Source organism: Camelus bactrianus, chromosome 5 (genome assembly GCF_048773025.1).
Source record: "Camelus bactrianus isolate YW-2024 breed Bactrian camel chromosome 5, ASM4877302v1, whole genome shotgun sequence".
NCBI classification, from domain to species: Eukaryota; Metazoa; Chordata; class Mammalia; order Artiodactyla; family Camelidae; genus Camelus; species Camelus bactrianus.
The window spans coordinates 103,707,523-103,722,738 of NC_133543.1; the positions used below are offsets into that span (position 1 = coordinate 103,707,523).

General features: G+C 57.2%; 1 protein-coding gene across 7 annotated transcripts in view; it reads right to left on the minus strand.

The window, feature by feature from the left end:
- HDAC4 (histone deacetylase 4) overlaps positions 1–15,216 on the minus strand; it is a 270,948-nt gene that overhangs the window by 192,812 nt on the left and 62,920 nt on the right. Inside the window, exon 1 of one of the 7 annotated variants that reach the window (XM_074364635.1) lies at positions 617–875. The exons of 5 other annotated variants lie outside the window; for them this stretch is intronic. The gene's annotated coding sequence lies outside the window, so the exon portion shown is untranslated. Of the gene's footprint in view, positions 1–616; positions 876–15,216 lie in introns of those variants that run through there. One more of the 7 variants, XM_074364633.1, reaches the window with a different exon arrangement.

Here is a 15,216-nt window from a genome sequence, read left to right on the forward strand (position 1 = left end):
GGAGGCTTCCAAGAGCCCCAGGCGTGAGGGGTCGCAGCCAAGGGCCCAGGCTTCTGTTTCTGGGGTCTTCCTAGCTAAGGGTGGAGTCTGCCGCTCTCTCTGGAAGATCACAAAGCACCAGTGACATACTCTTGGGTTTAGGTGAGAGTGAAACCCACCGCCACTCCCAGCAGGGGGGCTGCACTCCTGACTGAGGTGAGTTAGTGTCTCCTACTTCAAAAGGGCAAAGATCCGTGCCCACAGTGCAGCCCAGGCGGAGGTGGCCAGTGAGCCCTCCGGGTGTCGGAAAGGACCCAGGCTGGGCAGGGGCTGCCCCTGCAGACATCCAGCTTTGGCCCCGAGTCCCCAGGCCCGGGGAGCCCCTGTCGACCAGCGGCCACCTCTCCCCCTGAGGTCTGCTCCCCGCCATGCGATCCAGCCCCTCACCAGCTGCAGCTCAGATCCCCTCCGCTCCCAGCCCAAGAGTGCGCAGGGCCACGGCTCAGCCCTTGGCCTTGTGGACTCTCAGGAGAAGTCACCACCCACGTCTCCCAGGACGGCGTGCTGCGGCTACAGACCTGTGCACAGAAAGCCCTCCACAGGTTCAAAAGAGTTAACCACACAGTTTGGACTTTACCTTCCGCCAAGGCCTTTGTTTAGAGCCCAGGGGCCCCTCCAGAGCCAGTCCTCCCAGGGCGCGGGGCCTGGGCCGGAGGAGAAGACGGAGCGGTGCCCGCGGTGCTCACTGGCGAGGAATTGCCGGCTCCGCCCCGACATCTGGTTTCTATTTCATACCCCTGTTGTCACGTTACATAACAAGCAGATGATACGCGGGGTCACCACCAGGCTCGGGCTCAGTGCCCTTGGGCTGCCAGGCGCAGCGCAGAGGCCGCACAGCCCGGGACCCACACGCCCGCCCGCCCACAACTCTCCAGTTAACCCGGCTCCTCCCCGAATCTCTTCCTCTCGGTCCGCATTCAAACGTGAGGGGCAGAGAAGTTGTCGGGGCCTGCAGTTAACTTCCCCACACCTGGAAAGAGGCCTTGGCCGCGGAGACAAGAGGAAGGTGGCCGCAGAGGGAGCCCCTGGCTTCCCGGCGCGTGGAGCCAGTGCCCGCCCCCCCATCGGCTGACTCAGGGAGGAAGACGACCTTCCACCGCAGGAAGCCGGCATCGAGGTGGCAGGCTGGGAGCTGCAGAAGCCACCCCTCTGGGCTGCCATCTGCCATCTCAATGCCCCAAGCAGGAGAGAGGGTGGCCAAGACTAAGGCCTGCACCCCCAGGCTTTGGTCAAGAAGATTCAGACTCCATGGTGATTTGACGAGGCAAGCACCCGGGGGGCTCCGGGCAGGGCAGACACCGAACACTGAGCCACATCAAGTCTCCCAGGCTGAGCGGTCCAGGGCCATCATCCAGCCTTGGGGGTGAACAGCTCTGCCCAAGAGGATGTGAGAATTTAAAGCTTTTTCTTAGTACCACGTAGAAGTGGCAAGGCTGACCTGATTGGCAAAGCAGCCAGTGGACCTGGGGGTCTAGGGTCCCGATGTGCTTCCCCTCTGGGGGCGGCCAGACCTAAAAAGGAAAGCCCCCAAAGGCAGGTAGGGCAACAGCCCCTCTGCCCCTCAGGACTGGAGCCACCCGAGGCCTGGAGGCCTGGAGGGCAAGGGAGTGCCTGCTAAGCGTAAGGACCAACTTGCAAACTTGCAGCCTGCCAACAGACGGGCAGGAAGACGGACCCGCCCACAAAGTGCAGGCGGGCCGGCCAGGAGGCCGCAGAGTAGCAAGCAGCAGCCATCCCTCCTGACCAGGCACCCCAGGTCCGAGTCCCAGGTCCAATCTGGGGGCAGCCCTCGGGGACACGCTCTCTCTTCCCGTGCCCACCTCCTTCTTTGGTTTGTCACCTGAATTCAGTGAAGTCCAGGCTCTGTCAGGTGCCACAGATGGAGGCAAACAACAGCTGTGTGAGCAACAAAGAGGATGGACCAGGAAGGCCCAGGGGCAGCGCCCCGAACCCTGAGGCCCTAGCAGCTCTTCAGAAAGGCAGTGCCAGGCAGCTGCGGGCCTTGGGGACCAGCGGGATTACACCCAAGGTCCACAGTCTGGGGGCCGGGGTCTGCCCGCCCGCCCGCACGCCCACCTCTCCCTGCTTCTTCTTGAGCACCAAACTTGAGTGCAGCAGCTCTGGGCCTCACATCCCCGCTCAGGCACCAGACATAAGGCGCCCTCCTGCCCAGCCCTGCTGGGAAGACTCCCAGGGAAGGGCACAGCCCCGGTGCTCCCACCTAAGACCCAGCTTTCCCTTCTTGGAGGCAGGGGGTGTGTCCCCCATAGAAAGAGAGACAGAAGAAACCAGGCCCCGCTACAGGCCGCTGGCGCACGAGCCTTGTTCGTCATCCCTGCCCGGGGGAGGCTGGCCTGAGCCTGTGGGCTGGTCCCAGGGGAGAGGGGCCACTGGCATGACCGGTACCTGACCCCCCGCGTTGCTCCCTGCAGGCTGCCTCTCGCAGGAAGCCGGGCCCGGCAGGGCCACCCAGCAGGCACCAGGGGCTCGGGGCCGGGGGACAGGCACTGGTGTCCGCCACCACGTGTCACCCACACAGCCCCACAAACAGCCCTGGAGAGAGAACGAACCCTTATCAGGCTGCACAGAAGCCACCCCACAGCCGTCTCTGCGGTGGACGCCAATGGTGTTTACCTGCATTTAAAAATACCACACAGGCACGGATGAATGTCTGGTTCACAGCATTTCTGCCAGTTCAAGAAGTCTAAGTCCCTGTTCGCGAAGTAAAGAACGCAGCCTCAGAGCGGAGGCGGGGCGAGCACTCGGCAGCCCAAGGCCAGGGCTGGGCCGGCCTCACCTGGGGCTCCCCGCACCCCTGCAGCTCGGCAGCCTCCGGGTCGCGCGAGCAACGGGGGCCGCGGCCGGAGGCACACCCGCTCTGCACCACAGGGCAACTTTGGAACCAGCACCATGGCGCAGTCTGGTGACACCGGCCGCGCACGTCCCGGGCCGCGCAGAGGGCAAGATGATGTGCTGTCACCGGCGCCAGCTGTCTCTGTCCACAGACACATCACAGCCGGCGGTGCTTCGGGAACACCTGGGAGGTGGGAGAGCCTGCGTGTGACTCACAAGTTGAAAGTGACAGACTCAGAAAATGAATGACACTGCGTACAGAGAACTGGGTGGGCAAGGAAGCCCCGACCCGTGCCTGCAGGGCAGGGCTTCTAACGACCGCACCGCTGAGGTGCAGAGGGGCATCACCCTCAGAATTGCACACACGAGACTCGGCTTTTCCCAGAACTTCCTGTTCTACTTTAAACAAACATTCAAAAACATATTTTCAACTGCATTTTCACACAAAATCCCCCTGCTGAGGCTTTCGCAAAGCACCATGGAGGACCAAGCGGCTTCTCCCGGGGGCGAGGTGGCGGGGGGCTCCGGGCCTCCCCTGGGGGCGAAGCTCAGAGAGGATGACCGGACAAGCCCCCCAGGGCAGAGCCCCCGGTCCCCACCAGCACCAGTCACGGGGACGGCGGGGGGAGACTGACAAAGAAGACACCTCAGTGGAAGTCTTCATGAAAAGCCCAAAGCCACAAAAATCACAGCCAAATGTTCTCAGCTGACACCTGAGGGAGCTCAGCAGTAAGACACAGTCATCGCCGTCCAAGGCACGAGCCGGGAGCGAGTGCTCACTGCTGGCCTGACGCTCGGCCACCTCGAGGGAGGCCACGCAGAGGCACCGCCCGGGCCAGGGCTGGACACTGGGCCCAGGCAGGCAAGCCCAAGGTGCGGTGGGGCTGGATCTGGGGGCTTCAATTTGGCTCCCCAGCGAGCGACATCAGGATCAGGGTCGTGAGCTCTGCCCTGGTCTCCAAGTCCACGAGGGGCCAACAAGGAGGACACCATCACTACGTGCTGGTGTGTCTTCCCAGATCGTGCACACCCTGCGTGGACCTGAGTGTCAAACACACCCTGCACACTGGGCCCTTTCTTCCTCCATTATCTGAGAGAAGGTGAAGCCAGACATCAAATTCCAGGAGTAAAACCGTCCCCTATGGTCCTCCATTCTAAAGCAAACACTTGACTGCTATTTAGTTTTGTTAAGAAAAACGAACCACTCTACTGCTACACAGGAAAATCAAACTCATTGCTTCCTTTCTGCCTCCAACTACATGAAAGCTGTCACGCTGACCATCTGTAGCAGTGGAACCAGCGCCCAGAAGGAGGCCCACGGCGTCTGGCTGACACGGCCCGAGGACATGCAGTCAACTTCAGTGTGCCCTCACCCTGCGCTCCATGCAGCAGTGGAGGTGACAGAAATCAGTGCTCGACGCCTGCTCTGTCCCCATGATCACGGCTGGGAGAGATGGGCCAGGCTTCAGGGGAGACACGGCCCTCGGTGTGAGGCCCGGGCGGACATGAGCAGTGACCTGGGGCAAACCGCCTTCCTCCTGGGCTGTGTCTGGAGAACGAAGCCTTATGGTCCCTCCTGGTTCTGAAGGTTAAGGAGGGAGGCTCTGACGGCACCCGTGCTCCGCGCGCTGGCCGGCACGTCCTCCCCACCAGCAGGGGCCAAGGAGGAAAGGTCCAGGGGAGATGGCGACGGGCGGCCTGGCCCAGCACGGGGCGCCCGAGGGCCAGAGCTACACACAGAGCTGGCGGCAAGAAGTTCCCTCGCTCAGGCTCGACCTCTGTCTGGGGAAAGAGGAGAGGTCGCAGGCCAGAAGCTCTGCCCACTCTCCAGCCCCTAGCCTCTCCCTCTGGCCGGCACACAGCGTGCCGAGCAGCAAGTCTGCCTTCTGCTTGAATTCACGGCACATGTTTAAATGCACTCTTAGTGGAAAGCCACAAAAGTACTTGACAAAACCAGCTGACGGAATTGTCCCTGCAGCAGCCAGGGACTAGCCAGTGGCATCAAAGCTGGGGCTCAGCCGGGACCCCAGAGGTGGCCACACACTGGGAACACCCTTTTCTCTGAAGATGTAAAGATCCGGACCCAACCAAACAGGGGCACAGCCCCCCCGGGCCCATCCTCCACATCAGGGCGACGTTAGACAGAGCCTTGGCATGCAGCATAAACCACCCAGAGGCCACCGACAGTCAGCAAATACTCAGCAGACGCAACTGATCGGGCCCCAGCGTCCCGCACCCCCAGGTCTTCCAGGCTTGCCACCTGAAATCACACGCAAAGTTTGTCTCTTATGAAAGTACGTGCTGGGAGTGGGCAGACCAAGGAAGAAGACTCCCTGCGAGCCCACAAGCAGGGACCGCTCCGGGACGCCCGGAGACCGGACAAACACCACGGCAACTGCATGGGGAAGGGGGCCCCGGGGGGCCCATCGAGGCTGCTGCCGTCCCAGCACCAGGCAGAGCAGACACACGTCCTCCCCCGATGAGCGTGCAATCAACCCTGAAAGCACGTCCGTAAAGCAGTACGAGGGCATAAAGGCACGATCGAGAATCACGGATCAGCGGGAAAGCCCAGGGAGTGGGAGTCAGGCAGGACAAGCTTCAACGACAGGAAAATCTGATGTGGCCACAAAATACGTCTCAACATTGGCTCAAAGAAACAAACAGGGTCACGAAGGGTCACGTGGAGAAAGCCACTCGGCTGCACGACCCTGGGTTGTCTGTGCCTCAGCTTCTTGTCTGTGATCGTAGCAGCTGAAACCTTCCCCGGAGAAACACGTAAGGAGTAAACGGGATTATTACTAACAGTCTCTATTTACCATTAGCTATTATTACCAATATAAAAAACGGCCAGGCACATATGAAACTGATCTGAGTAGAACTTGTAACATAAGAACTATAATAATTAAAATTCAAAACTAAATGAAGGAGTTAAGTAATCAACCAGATGGAGCTGAAGAGAGAATTGGTGAACAATAACCAGCACCGAGAAAATAACCGAGAACGTAACAGAGCCAGGAGGCCCAGGGGGGCCGTCAGAGGGACGCGCAGAGCATCCTCGGAAGCCCTGGGCTCAAGGCGGCGGAGGGCTGGCACGTCCAGCAGACAGAGTGAAAGTCCAGACAGAGCCGGGGCTCACAGAGCGCCAGGGCCGGACAAGCGGGCAGCCGCCAGGAAAAGGTAAAATCAGCTCCAGACCCAGCACACAGGGAGCAGGAGCCACGCGGACCAGGCCCGCCCACCACGGACGGAACAAGACAAGCTCGGAAGGCGTGGCCTGGGGACAGACGGAGGCTTTCCAACTGCGCCTCAAAGTCCAGATGCAGTTAAAAAACAGAAAGAACTTGATAAGTTTGAACCAATGGGGAGCAGGGGTGCAGTTTCCAGGGCAAAAGCAGCGCCACAAAGAATTCAGAAAATAACTGATAAACTGGGAGAAACTATCTGCAGTCTATCTCACAGATAAAAGCTAATTCCTCTTACGTATGAAGCACTCTTAAAATTTATGGGAACAAAGACCAAAATCCTGACAGCAAAACAGGCTCAGGGCACAGAGACAGGGTAGGCCTGACGCTGAGCTGCGGCCCCCCATCAGCCGGACGGGGCCGCGGCCCCGCTCCGAGGGAACGGCCGCGCGCAGGGGCGCTGAGCAGAGCCTCTTGAGGCCGCGTGCGCGGCCGCGCATCTGCTGATGGAAATCACTCCTGTGGGCGAGGGCTGAAGACACACCTCGCCCAACGGCAAAGCGCGTCGGCACGAGGCCGCTCCCTGGGCACGGCCTCACGGGCAGTGCCGGACCCCAGCTCGGCGCCAGGTGCACGAGGGAGGCTGAAAATCACGGAGCCCACACGACGACGGTCAGGGAACCAGGAGGAGCCCGGCGGGGGCTTGAGGGGGGGGTTCCAGGACGTGGGGAGGGAGGGGGGCCAAGTGCAAAAGAGCTACCTGCAGGGTGTGCTCTCTGTGCAAGGGAGATGGCAAAATAACTGGCTCATCTGTCCAGAAGGCAACGCAGGAGGGCGGGGGGCCGGGGGGGACACCACCCGAGTCCAGTTTCCCGCACAGCGCCGGCTTTCAGAATAGCATCCGGGTTTTCCACGCTCAAAACGTAAAAACAAACAAAACTAACACGTGGGAGGAGGGAAAATCCTCAAAACTGAGAAACAGACGGAAGCAAATGTACCAAACCACGCTGCAAATGAACGCCTGCCACGCTGGCACCGGGGTGGGCGGGAAACGCCCTCCCGCAGCTCCGGGACGCGCGCTGGGACTAGACTCGGGCTGCGCACCCTGAACAATCCTGAACTCTGGTTAGTCGGTGTCTTTTTCACAAAGGCGTAGAGTAACCATTTCTTTCTGGGCATTTTGGGTTTGAGCAAATAAGTAAATACATTGTGCAGACTGGGAGCTACGTGGCCCAGTGGAGGAGGAGGGAGTAACAAACACAGAAAAGAGAGGGTCGTTCATGGGCCTTGTGTCGCTGGACTGGAATTGGAAGCATGGTTGTGAGCTTCGGGAGTTCTAGATGGTGCATGTGTGTGCAAGTGTGAGTGCATGCGTGTGTGTGTGCATGTGTGGGGTATGCATGTGTGCATGCATGTGCACATGAGTGTGCCTGCATGTGAGCGTGCAGGTGTGTGTGTGTGCACAGACATCCACACCCGAGCTCTGTCCGCTGGGTGGCCAAGGACCAGCGAGCACGTCCAGCACACAGAGCTGGCTGTCTAAACACAGCCCCTGAAAACAGACACCAGGCTTCCTTGGAGAAACAGCTGACTGGACAGGGGCAGGGAGACGCTGGAACATCTCACATAGCAGGGAGAGCAGGAGAGCAAAGAGGGGCTCACAAGTGCAGGGGACCGGCCAGAGGAGCTGGCGCACAGGGGCTCCCGTCAGCCAAACCAGGACAACCTGGGCACCACAAGGGATAAAGATAACAACGGGTTATTACCCAGTTAAATCAGGAAGAAAGGAAAGTTCTTCTGCACAGGAGAGAGCCAACGCCTGAATCAGGAAGAATGACAGGCCTAGAAAATCACCAGGACGGCCAGCATCACAGCAGCTTCAGGCAAGAATCACCGCGGACACTGAAACCAGGGGCCAGAGACGCAGGGGCGCGGTCACTGAGTGCCACGTGGGACCCAGGACTTCCTCCTGAGATACGGGACCTCACTAGGACAGCTGGCAAAATAGGAGTCAGGCTACGATGAGATAACACTGCGGTATAGTCTTCTGACCCCCACCCACCATGCTGGGTGGCCGAGGATGGGCTGCCCTCGGTTCTGGGCGGTGCGTCCTGGATTAGTTGCGGGCGAGGGTGTCATCTCGACCACTAGCTTGTAAACGGTTCTGAAAAGACTTCATTTTTAAAAACATAAATGTATACAGTAACTCTTTGCACTATTCCTGCAGCTTTTCTGTAAGCTGGGATTTGTAGCAAAATTAAAAGTTCAAAGGAAAGACAGAAAAAGTTAAGGGCTAAAATTTCCCCAGAATTTCTCAAAGACACTAATCTCCACAGTCAACAAATCCAAAAAATTACCAAGATGGATAAACGAAAACGCTTAGTGAAAATGCAAAAAATGCTTAGAAGACTAACACCATCAAAGCATCAAAGAAAAAGAAGTGGCAGATTTCTGCAGAGGAAGACACGGATGTGGCAGGGAACTTGAACCAGTGACAGCGGAATTTAGTGGGCAATACAGCTGTGCACCCAGAAGTGTCTACCCGGTGTCAGCAGACGACAGTGCAGGGGAAAGAACGCCGCTGCAGACAGACCGAAAGTGAGCGAGCTTGCTACTACAGGAACTTCTAAAGAAACCCCCAAAGGATATGACTTTCAGCAGAATGAGATCAGGAAAGCAGAAATGCTAAGCGAATAAAATAAAAATATGTAACATTAAAATGAAGAAGCTGCGTTTATCAAGAGACCGGACATGCCTGTAAAGAGCAGTATTAGCAACGGGGTTGCATCCAGCTATTGGCAAGAAGCACGCACACGTGTGCGCACTCGCACACAGAAATGTCAGTTCTGCAGATCATTCAGAGAACAAGGAACTGAACAGAAAATGGGCACTCCAAATTAGGAGGTGTGATGCCCCAGACGACGCTCCAGGTCGTGGGCAGTCCTGCGTGAGCGCCGTGAGATCCAGTTTCACGAGGGCTCTGGCGGGACGCCCCGGTGTGGGTCAGGGAGCAGTGCTTGGACTTTTTTCTATAGTGAAAGTTGTTTAATCATCTTAGAGCAGTTAAAATACAATATAAGATTGGTATCCTGGTATCTGAGAGCAGTCATTTCACCATCTGCATTTTAATCTTTTCTATTATTCAAGTTGATGGTTAATTACAAACTGAGTTTCACTCAAAGTCCTTTTCCAGCTTTGTCATAATGTGGCTCTGAAGAGGCCCGTGGGCAGTCCCGGCCGTCGCTTCCCCGACTCCCGCTGCCCTCGGTCTCTCTCCCATGCTAGGCTCGGTCCTTGAGAGGCCAGACTCTGCACTCACCTTGACCTTCCAGCGACTGCGATGCTCCCCCCGCAGCCAGGCTGGGGGCCCTGTGGCCCTGTGGCCTGGCCTCCCACCCCTGGGGAGGGGCCCTCAAAAGACCCCTGCATCTGTGTGCCGGGTAACACTGAGGACCGTGTTACGACGCCACGTCTGGAGGCGCAACACCCGAAGCCCAGCTGCACGGCCGTCCACGGGACAAAGGGAACGTTGTGGAAATTCAGAAAGGGATCGCTCAGCACCAGTGAACATCAGTCAGCCACAGCGACACGCTAACATGAGTCAGTCTCCAAGTCAGTCTTCTTTCAAAAAAATCATAAAATAAAACACCCAGTATGACTCCATGCACACAAAGCTCAAAAACATACAGAGCTAGAACCCTACTGCTGAGATGTGTGTGCGCCTCTCCTAAAGCCGAAGAGGGAGGGCAGCGGCTTAAGGGCCCAGCGAGGGCAGCGGGGACACTGTGAGGGACAAGCAGCAGTGCAGGGGCCCGGCGAGGGCAGCAGGGACACCGCGGGTGGTCCTGTTTCTCTCCTTTAGACGATGCTCAGTGCTCTCGTCAGTCGGTAAAACATTTCACAACTAAAATTTAAAGTGTGAAAAATCAAAACAGTACAACTTAAGTGGCCTACAAAAGTAAATTTGGAGGAAATCACAGAGAGTGGAATCCTAACTCGGCCGCCCTGGACAGAGGGTGAGGGAAGTCCAAACGCCCAGACCCGGGAGTAAGGAGATGCGGCTTGTGAGACTTCTGCTGCTGCCCCGCAGAAATCTGCAGTCTTACATAATCAACACTGGATACTTCGTTTTGCACTTTTCTGTTAATTACTGGCAAATGCAAAACAGACTGATTACAGTGGGCTTCTTACAATCTACAAATGTTCTGAGTCTCTTGGGTTTTTGTTACTGTTTTGTTTTTTCACATCTTACTGGAACCGTCGACGTCTCAAACACCGACTAGACGGCCGAGCATGCCGCTCGTTAGGACAGGCCTCTGGAGGTTCCCACCATGGAAAAGGCTTGCTTCTGCTTTCAAATAATCCTCAACTATTTATAGAAACTGTTTATTTCCTCCCAATTTGGGGATTTTTTTGTATTCACTATGAAAATTGGAGTTTCTATTTATCTCATCTGTTTTTAGCCTTTTTAAAAGCTTCTCCCACATTTACACGGCGTCCACACGCCCGCGTGACAACACTCCTGCCACAGACCCTTGCTGAGGGGCAACTACGCCCGGGCTCTCGGCTGCTTCTCCCCCACATTCTGTGTCGAGTCCTACATCGCTGCTCCTAAGTACAACCTGCACAGAACCTGTTGTTTCATTATCTCTAACAGATTACAGAATTAAGGCACTTTCAGTCTCGCAAAGCCAGACAGTATTTTTCTGTTTTAGAGACAATCTTAAAGAGGGTTGACATCACAAACTTTGGGAAGATACTGGTAATACCCTAAGTAACAGGTGCTTTTAAGCAACATTCAGACGCGTCCTCTACCAGCAAGTCCCAAGGCCACGGAAGTTCTTCTCAGTGACAACTCGCTCACATTTCTTCTTGGCAGAGTAAGTGATGCTTTTCATCTGTGTTAACTTAGACATTTTATAACTGCGTATGCTCTGGTGTCTTCTGACCCGGGCCAGTGAACTTTCGGTCTCCACGCTGAGAACCCTCCAAACGAGAAAGTGTTTCTCAGGTCTCCCCCATGCCTTCCCCCAGGTCCCTTTCCTGTCTCCTCCTTCAGGAGCCCCACCTGTCTTGGGCTCGCCCAGGCCCCTGGCTCACAGCCTCACCTCCAGACTGAGCTCAGCTCCCCCACTTCCTGCGACCTCTGCCCCCAGCCAGACGTCCCACTGGCCCCAGCACATTTTCATGGGCGCGTGCAGTCCAGGGACGCAGCGCTCAAGGTTTCTAAGCCCAATGTGAATTCTCACGTTTACAGAAGGGAAAAATAAATCCAGTGACTGAGAGTGTTTTTATCGAAACTTCTGATCATGTGGACTTCCTTCTGCGCCCCTCCATCTCCCCCGACGCCTCCTCTGCCTTATTACTCGGCACTTTTACCGTTGTTACTTATCTTCAGTGTGACTGTTCATTCTGACAGTTTGGGTTCAGAAGCAGCATTGTAAAGACCCACACAGGTCCACTGTCCTCCCTGAAGTCTGCCTTTCTGCGAAATGACAAAAAGTTAAGTGAGAACAAAAATTCACAAAAATTCTAGCAATTTCATTCTTCATCAGCCGTTGTTAATTTCTGTAATAAGCCATGGTAACCTGTAATTCAGTGTAACGCGAATTCTGCGCACACACGGGTAACCAGTCACTTCAAACAGCTACAAGTCCTGCTCAGCAGCGCCTGTGGGGGGAGGTGGTACGACTCCTGTCACCTTGGGACCACCCGGCCACCCAGGGGAGCCAGGGAGAACCTCCGACCCCCGCACAGGTGCACAGGCACCCAGCAGGTCAACACGGCCCCTGACAGAGCATCACATCTCCTGGGCCTCCTCAGGGTGACAAACATATGACTGTCAACACCAGACGGTCTAGAACAGAGGTTCCCACAGTATCCAGTCTCAGGGCCCCTCCACCCTCTTAAAAATTATTCAGGACCCCAGAGAGCTGCCGTCATATTATAGCTCCCAATATTCACCATGTCAGAAGTCACAACTGAGGCGTCTTTAAAATAGTCACTTACTTCATTTAAAAATAATAATGGACACCACTGACGGGCAACGCAAAGCAGGATGAGCTCCACAGCGGAGACGAGCTGGCGGAAGGGCGGCACGTCTGGGGCGCGGCAGTGCCGCTGGGAGCTGAGCCGCGCTGCCGCCGCTGCTTCCGAGCTCCCCGCGTTGTGACAGGTGTTTGGGTGGCAGTGATGCAGGAAACCACCTCTCCGAGACGCAGCGGGGACAGGGAGCGTCTGCACGGCTCCAGGATAACCGTGGGTGTGCCTGTCTGCGTGCAGCCGGGCGGGCAGGCCGCGACTGCAGCGGGGGGCGCGGTGAGCCCCGGGGGCTCTGTCCCCGTGACCGGCAGGGAGCCCGGCCCCCGAGAGTTCGCGCCGCCAGGGCCGGCGGCGGGGAAGGGCTGCCCCAGCGCAAGTTCCCGGGCAGCCCCGGCGGGGTGCCGGCCCGAGGCGCTGCTTTTGAGGGGAGGGTGTGGCTCAAGCGGCAGAGCGCACGCTCGGCGCGCAGGAGGCTCTCGGTTCAACCTCCAGCACTTTAAAAATAATCAGATTAATAACCCTAATTACTTCTCCCTCAAAAAATTAATCTAAATTAAGTTTTCTAAAAAGATGCTGATTTCCACTCGAAAGCTGAAACGCCGCCACCGCTGGCCACACACACGCAGCTGTCCTCCTGAAAGTGACAGCCTGTCTTCACTGCGCAGGGACGGATCGATCCGGCAGGTGCTCGGGGCCAAGGCAGCACAGCTCACCTGTAAGCCACTCTCAGCAGGAAGGGCGGTGTCCCTGGGAAAGGTGCTTAGTTCCACTGGCCCCTCGCTCGCCGGTGACGGTCACGGTGCTTCCGTCCACGGGAGGGAAGCCCTCTGTGCACGACCCCTCACCACACAGAGCAGCGAGAAGCGTGCACCCCCAGGGCAGAGGCTTACACTCCACGAGGGTGGTAACCGTCCTGCCTCCCCAAGAACACTCCGCGCGGTGCCGGCAGGGAGGGGCCTGGGGCCGCCGCTGGCAGTCCACCACATCTCAGGACTCCCACAGACCACCCCGCAGGCTCGGGGTCCCCCTCCCCACTTATTAAATAAACTGCTTTCCTGAAAACAAAAGCCATCCAGTAACTCCGGCCGGTCCGTTTGGAGGCCATGAGGCAAGATGACGGAGGCGCAAAGCTCACGTTCCACCCTTGGAGAAGGAATTGTACGGAAACGTGGGAGGGAGGCCCGCACTGGCGCCTCCACCTCGGCCTCCCCCTAGCCGCCGGGGTGGGGCGGGCAGGAGGACCTGGGGGGTGAGGAAAGCATGTAAAGGACAGCAGTTCGGCTGGTGCCTCGGGGGGGGGGGGCAAGCTCGGGGACAACCTGTGGTCACACCCCCCCAGGGCCTGAGCATGAAGGATCCCCCGCCTCCCGGGCAGGCAGCCGTGTCACCGAACAGTCAGCTTAAAAGAAAGAGGCAAGAACAGGCCTGGCTCTCACCCTGTGAGCTAAGCTACGAGACGCATCTCTGAGTGGGGCCGCGCCCCGAGCGGCGCATGCTTCCTGCGCAGGCCCGAGGCCGAGGCACCGCTCTAAACGCGGGGGGTTAACACAGTGAATGAGTGAGCCCGGCTGGCAGCCAAAAACAAGGGAGAAGAAATAGCTGAAGGGTAACAGCAGGGACCCTTCGGTGCGTGAGGAATATTTTCAAACATAAAGTCCTCAGGAAACCCTGGATTTGCAGCCCACGCAGGACCTGCAAAGGCTACAGGTTAAGGTAACCACGACCCCCTGAAAGAAACACAGCCGGAGGCAGCCGGCGAGGAAAGCAGCCCCGCTAAGCGGCCGCGGCGCACTCCAGGGCAGGCAGGCCCCGCCCCGCCTCAGACAGAAATGTTGCTAAAAATGAAAACAAAAACCAAGAGGACAGCAGCAACTTAGGTCTCGACACGGCTGCAGGAGAACGTAAGCGCAGCGGCGCTGGCTCAGCGGGCCCGGCCGCGCAGCTCCCGCAGAAATGGGGTTCCAGGCCGCGTGCGCGCTGCCGGGCCCGGGCAGGGCCAGGTGCCCACGTGTGCTCCCCGCCGTTTCCCGCTCGCAGCCCACCTGCCATCGCATCGTGCCCGCCGTGCCCGGGCCCGTGGGCTGAGAGACAGGGGCCTGCGGGGCCTCGCTCGTGTGAGGCAACAGCTAGTGGTCAGCGTCACACAGCAGGGAACCAAAGCTGAACTGCACCCGTTCTGCCCCCAGGGAGAGCAGGTCAGCCACTCAGACGCTCCATCCCTGGAGAGGTGAGCAAATCATGGGGAGAGGGACTCGACAACATGGTGGCAGGGACTGGAGCCAGAGGAGGAGGTGCTGTAAATGTGGCTCCAACACCCCAGCTTAAGAAAAGCAAGATCTGCACTGAGCTGGGATTGCAGCTCCTGACGCTTCCTAAGTAAAACGTTAAAGCGAGCCACGTTCTCTGCAACGAATGGTGTCAGGCCAAGCGGACGTCCAAGGACGAGGAATGAAGTTGAACCACATGGAAAAATTAGCTCAAAATAGATCAATGGCCTAAATATAAGAACTAAAACCATCGAACTCTTAGAAGAAATGAGGAAACCTTCACGGCACTGGATTTGGCAGTGGTATCTCAGATACGACAACAAAAGGATGAGCAACGAACGAAAAAAACAAATAAATTGGGCTTCATCCAAACTAAAAACTTTGGTGCATCAAAGAACACTCCACCAGAGAGTGAAGAGACAGCCCACAGAATGGGAGAGAGTATTTGCAAATCATATTCACAGAATAGACAGAGAACTCCTACGACGCACAACAAAGTAACAAACCACCCAATTACAAAATGAGCAAGGACGAACAAATGTAGCTCCACACACGGCCAACAAGCACACACGAAAAGGCGCTCAACTCACTAAGCATCAGGGACGTGCACGTGAAAACCACGGTCAGACACCACTTCACGAGACTAGAACAGCTATCATCAAAAACCAAAAAAACAGACAGACAGACAGAGCCCCAGAAGGAAAGTAACACGTGGGGGGATGTGGCGGAACTGGGACCCCACGATCGCCGGAGTGTAAATGGTCCCGTCGCTGTGGCAAACAGCCCCGCGGCTTCCACGAGTTCCACACACAACTACCACGCGACCCAGCAGC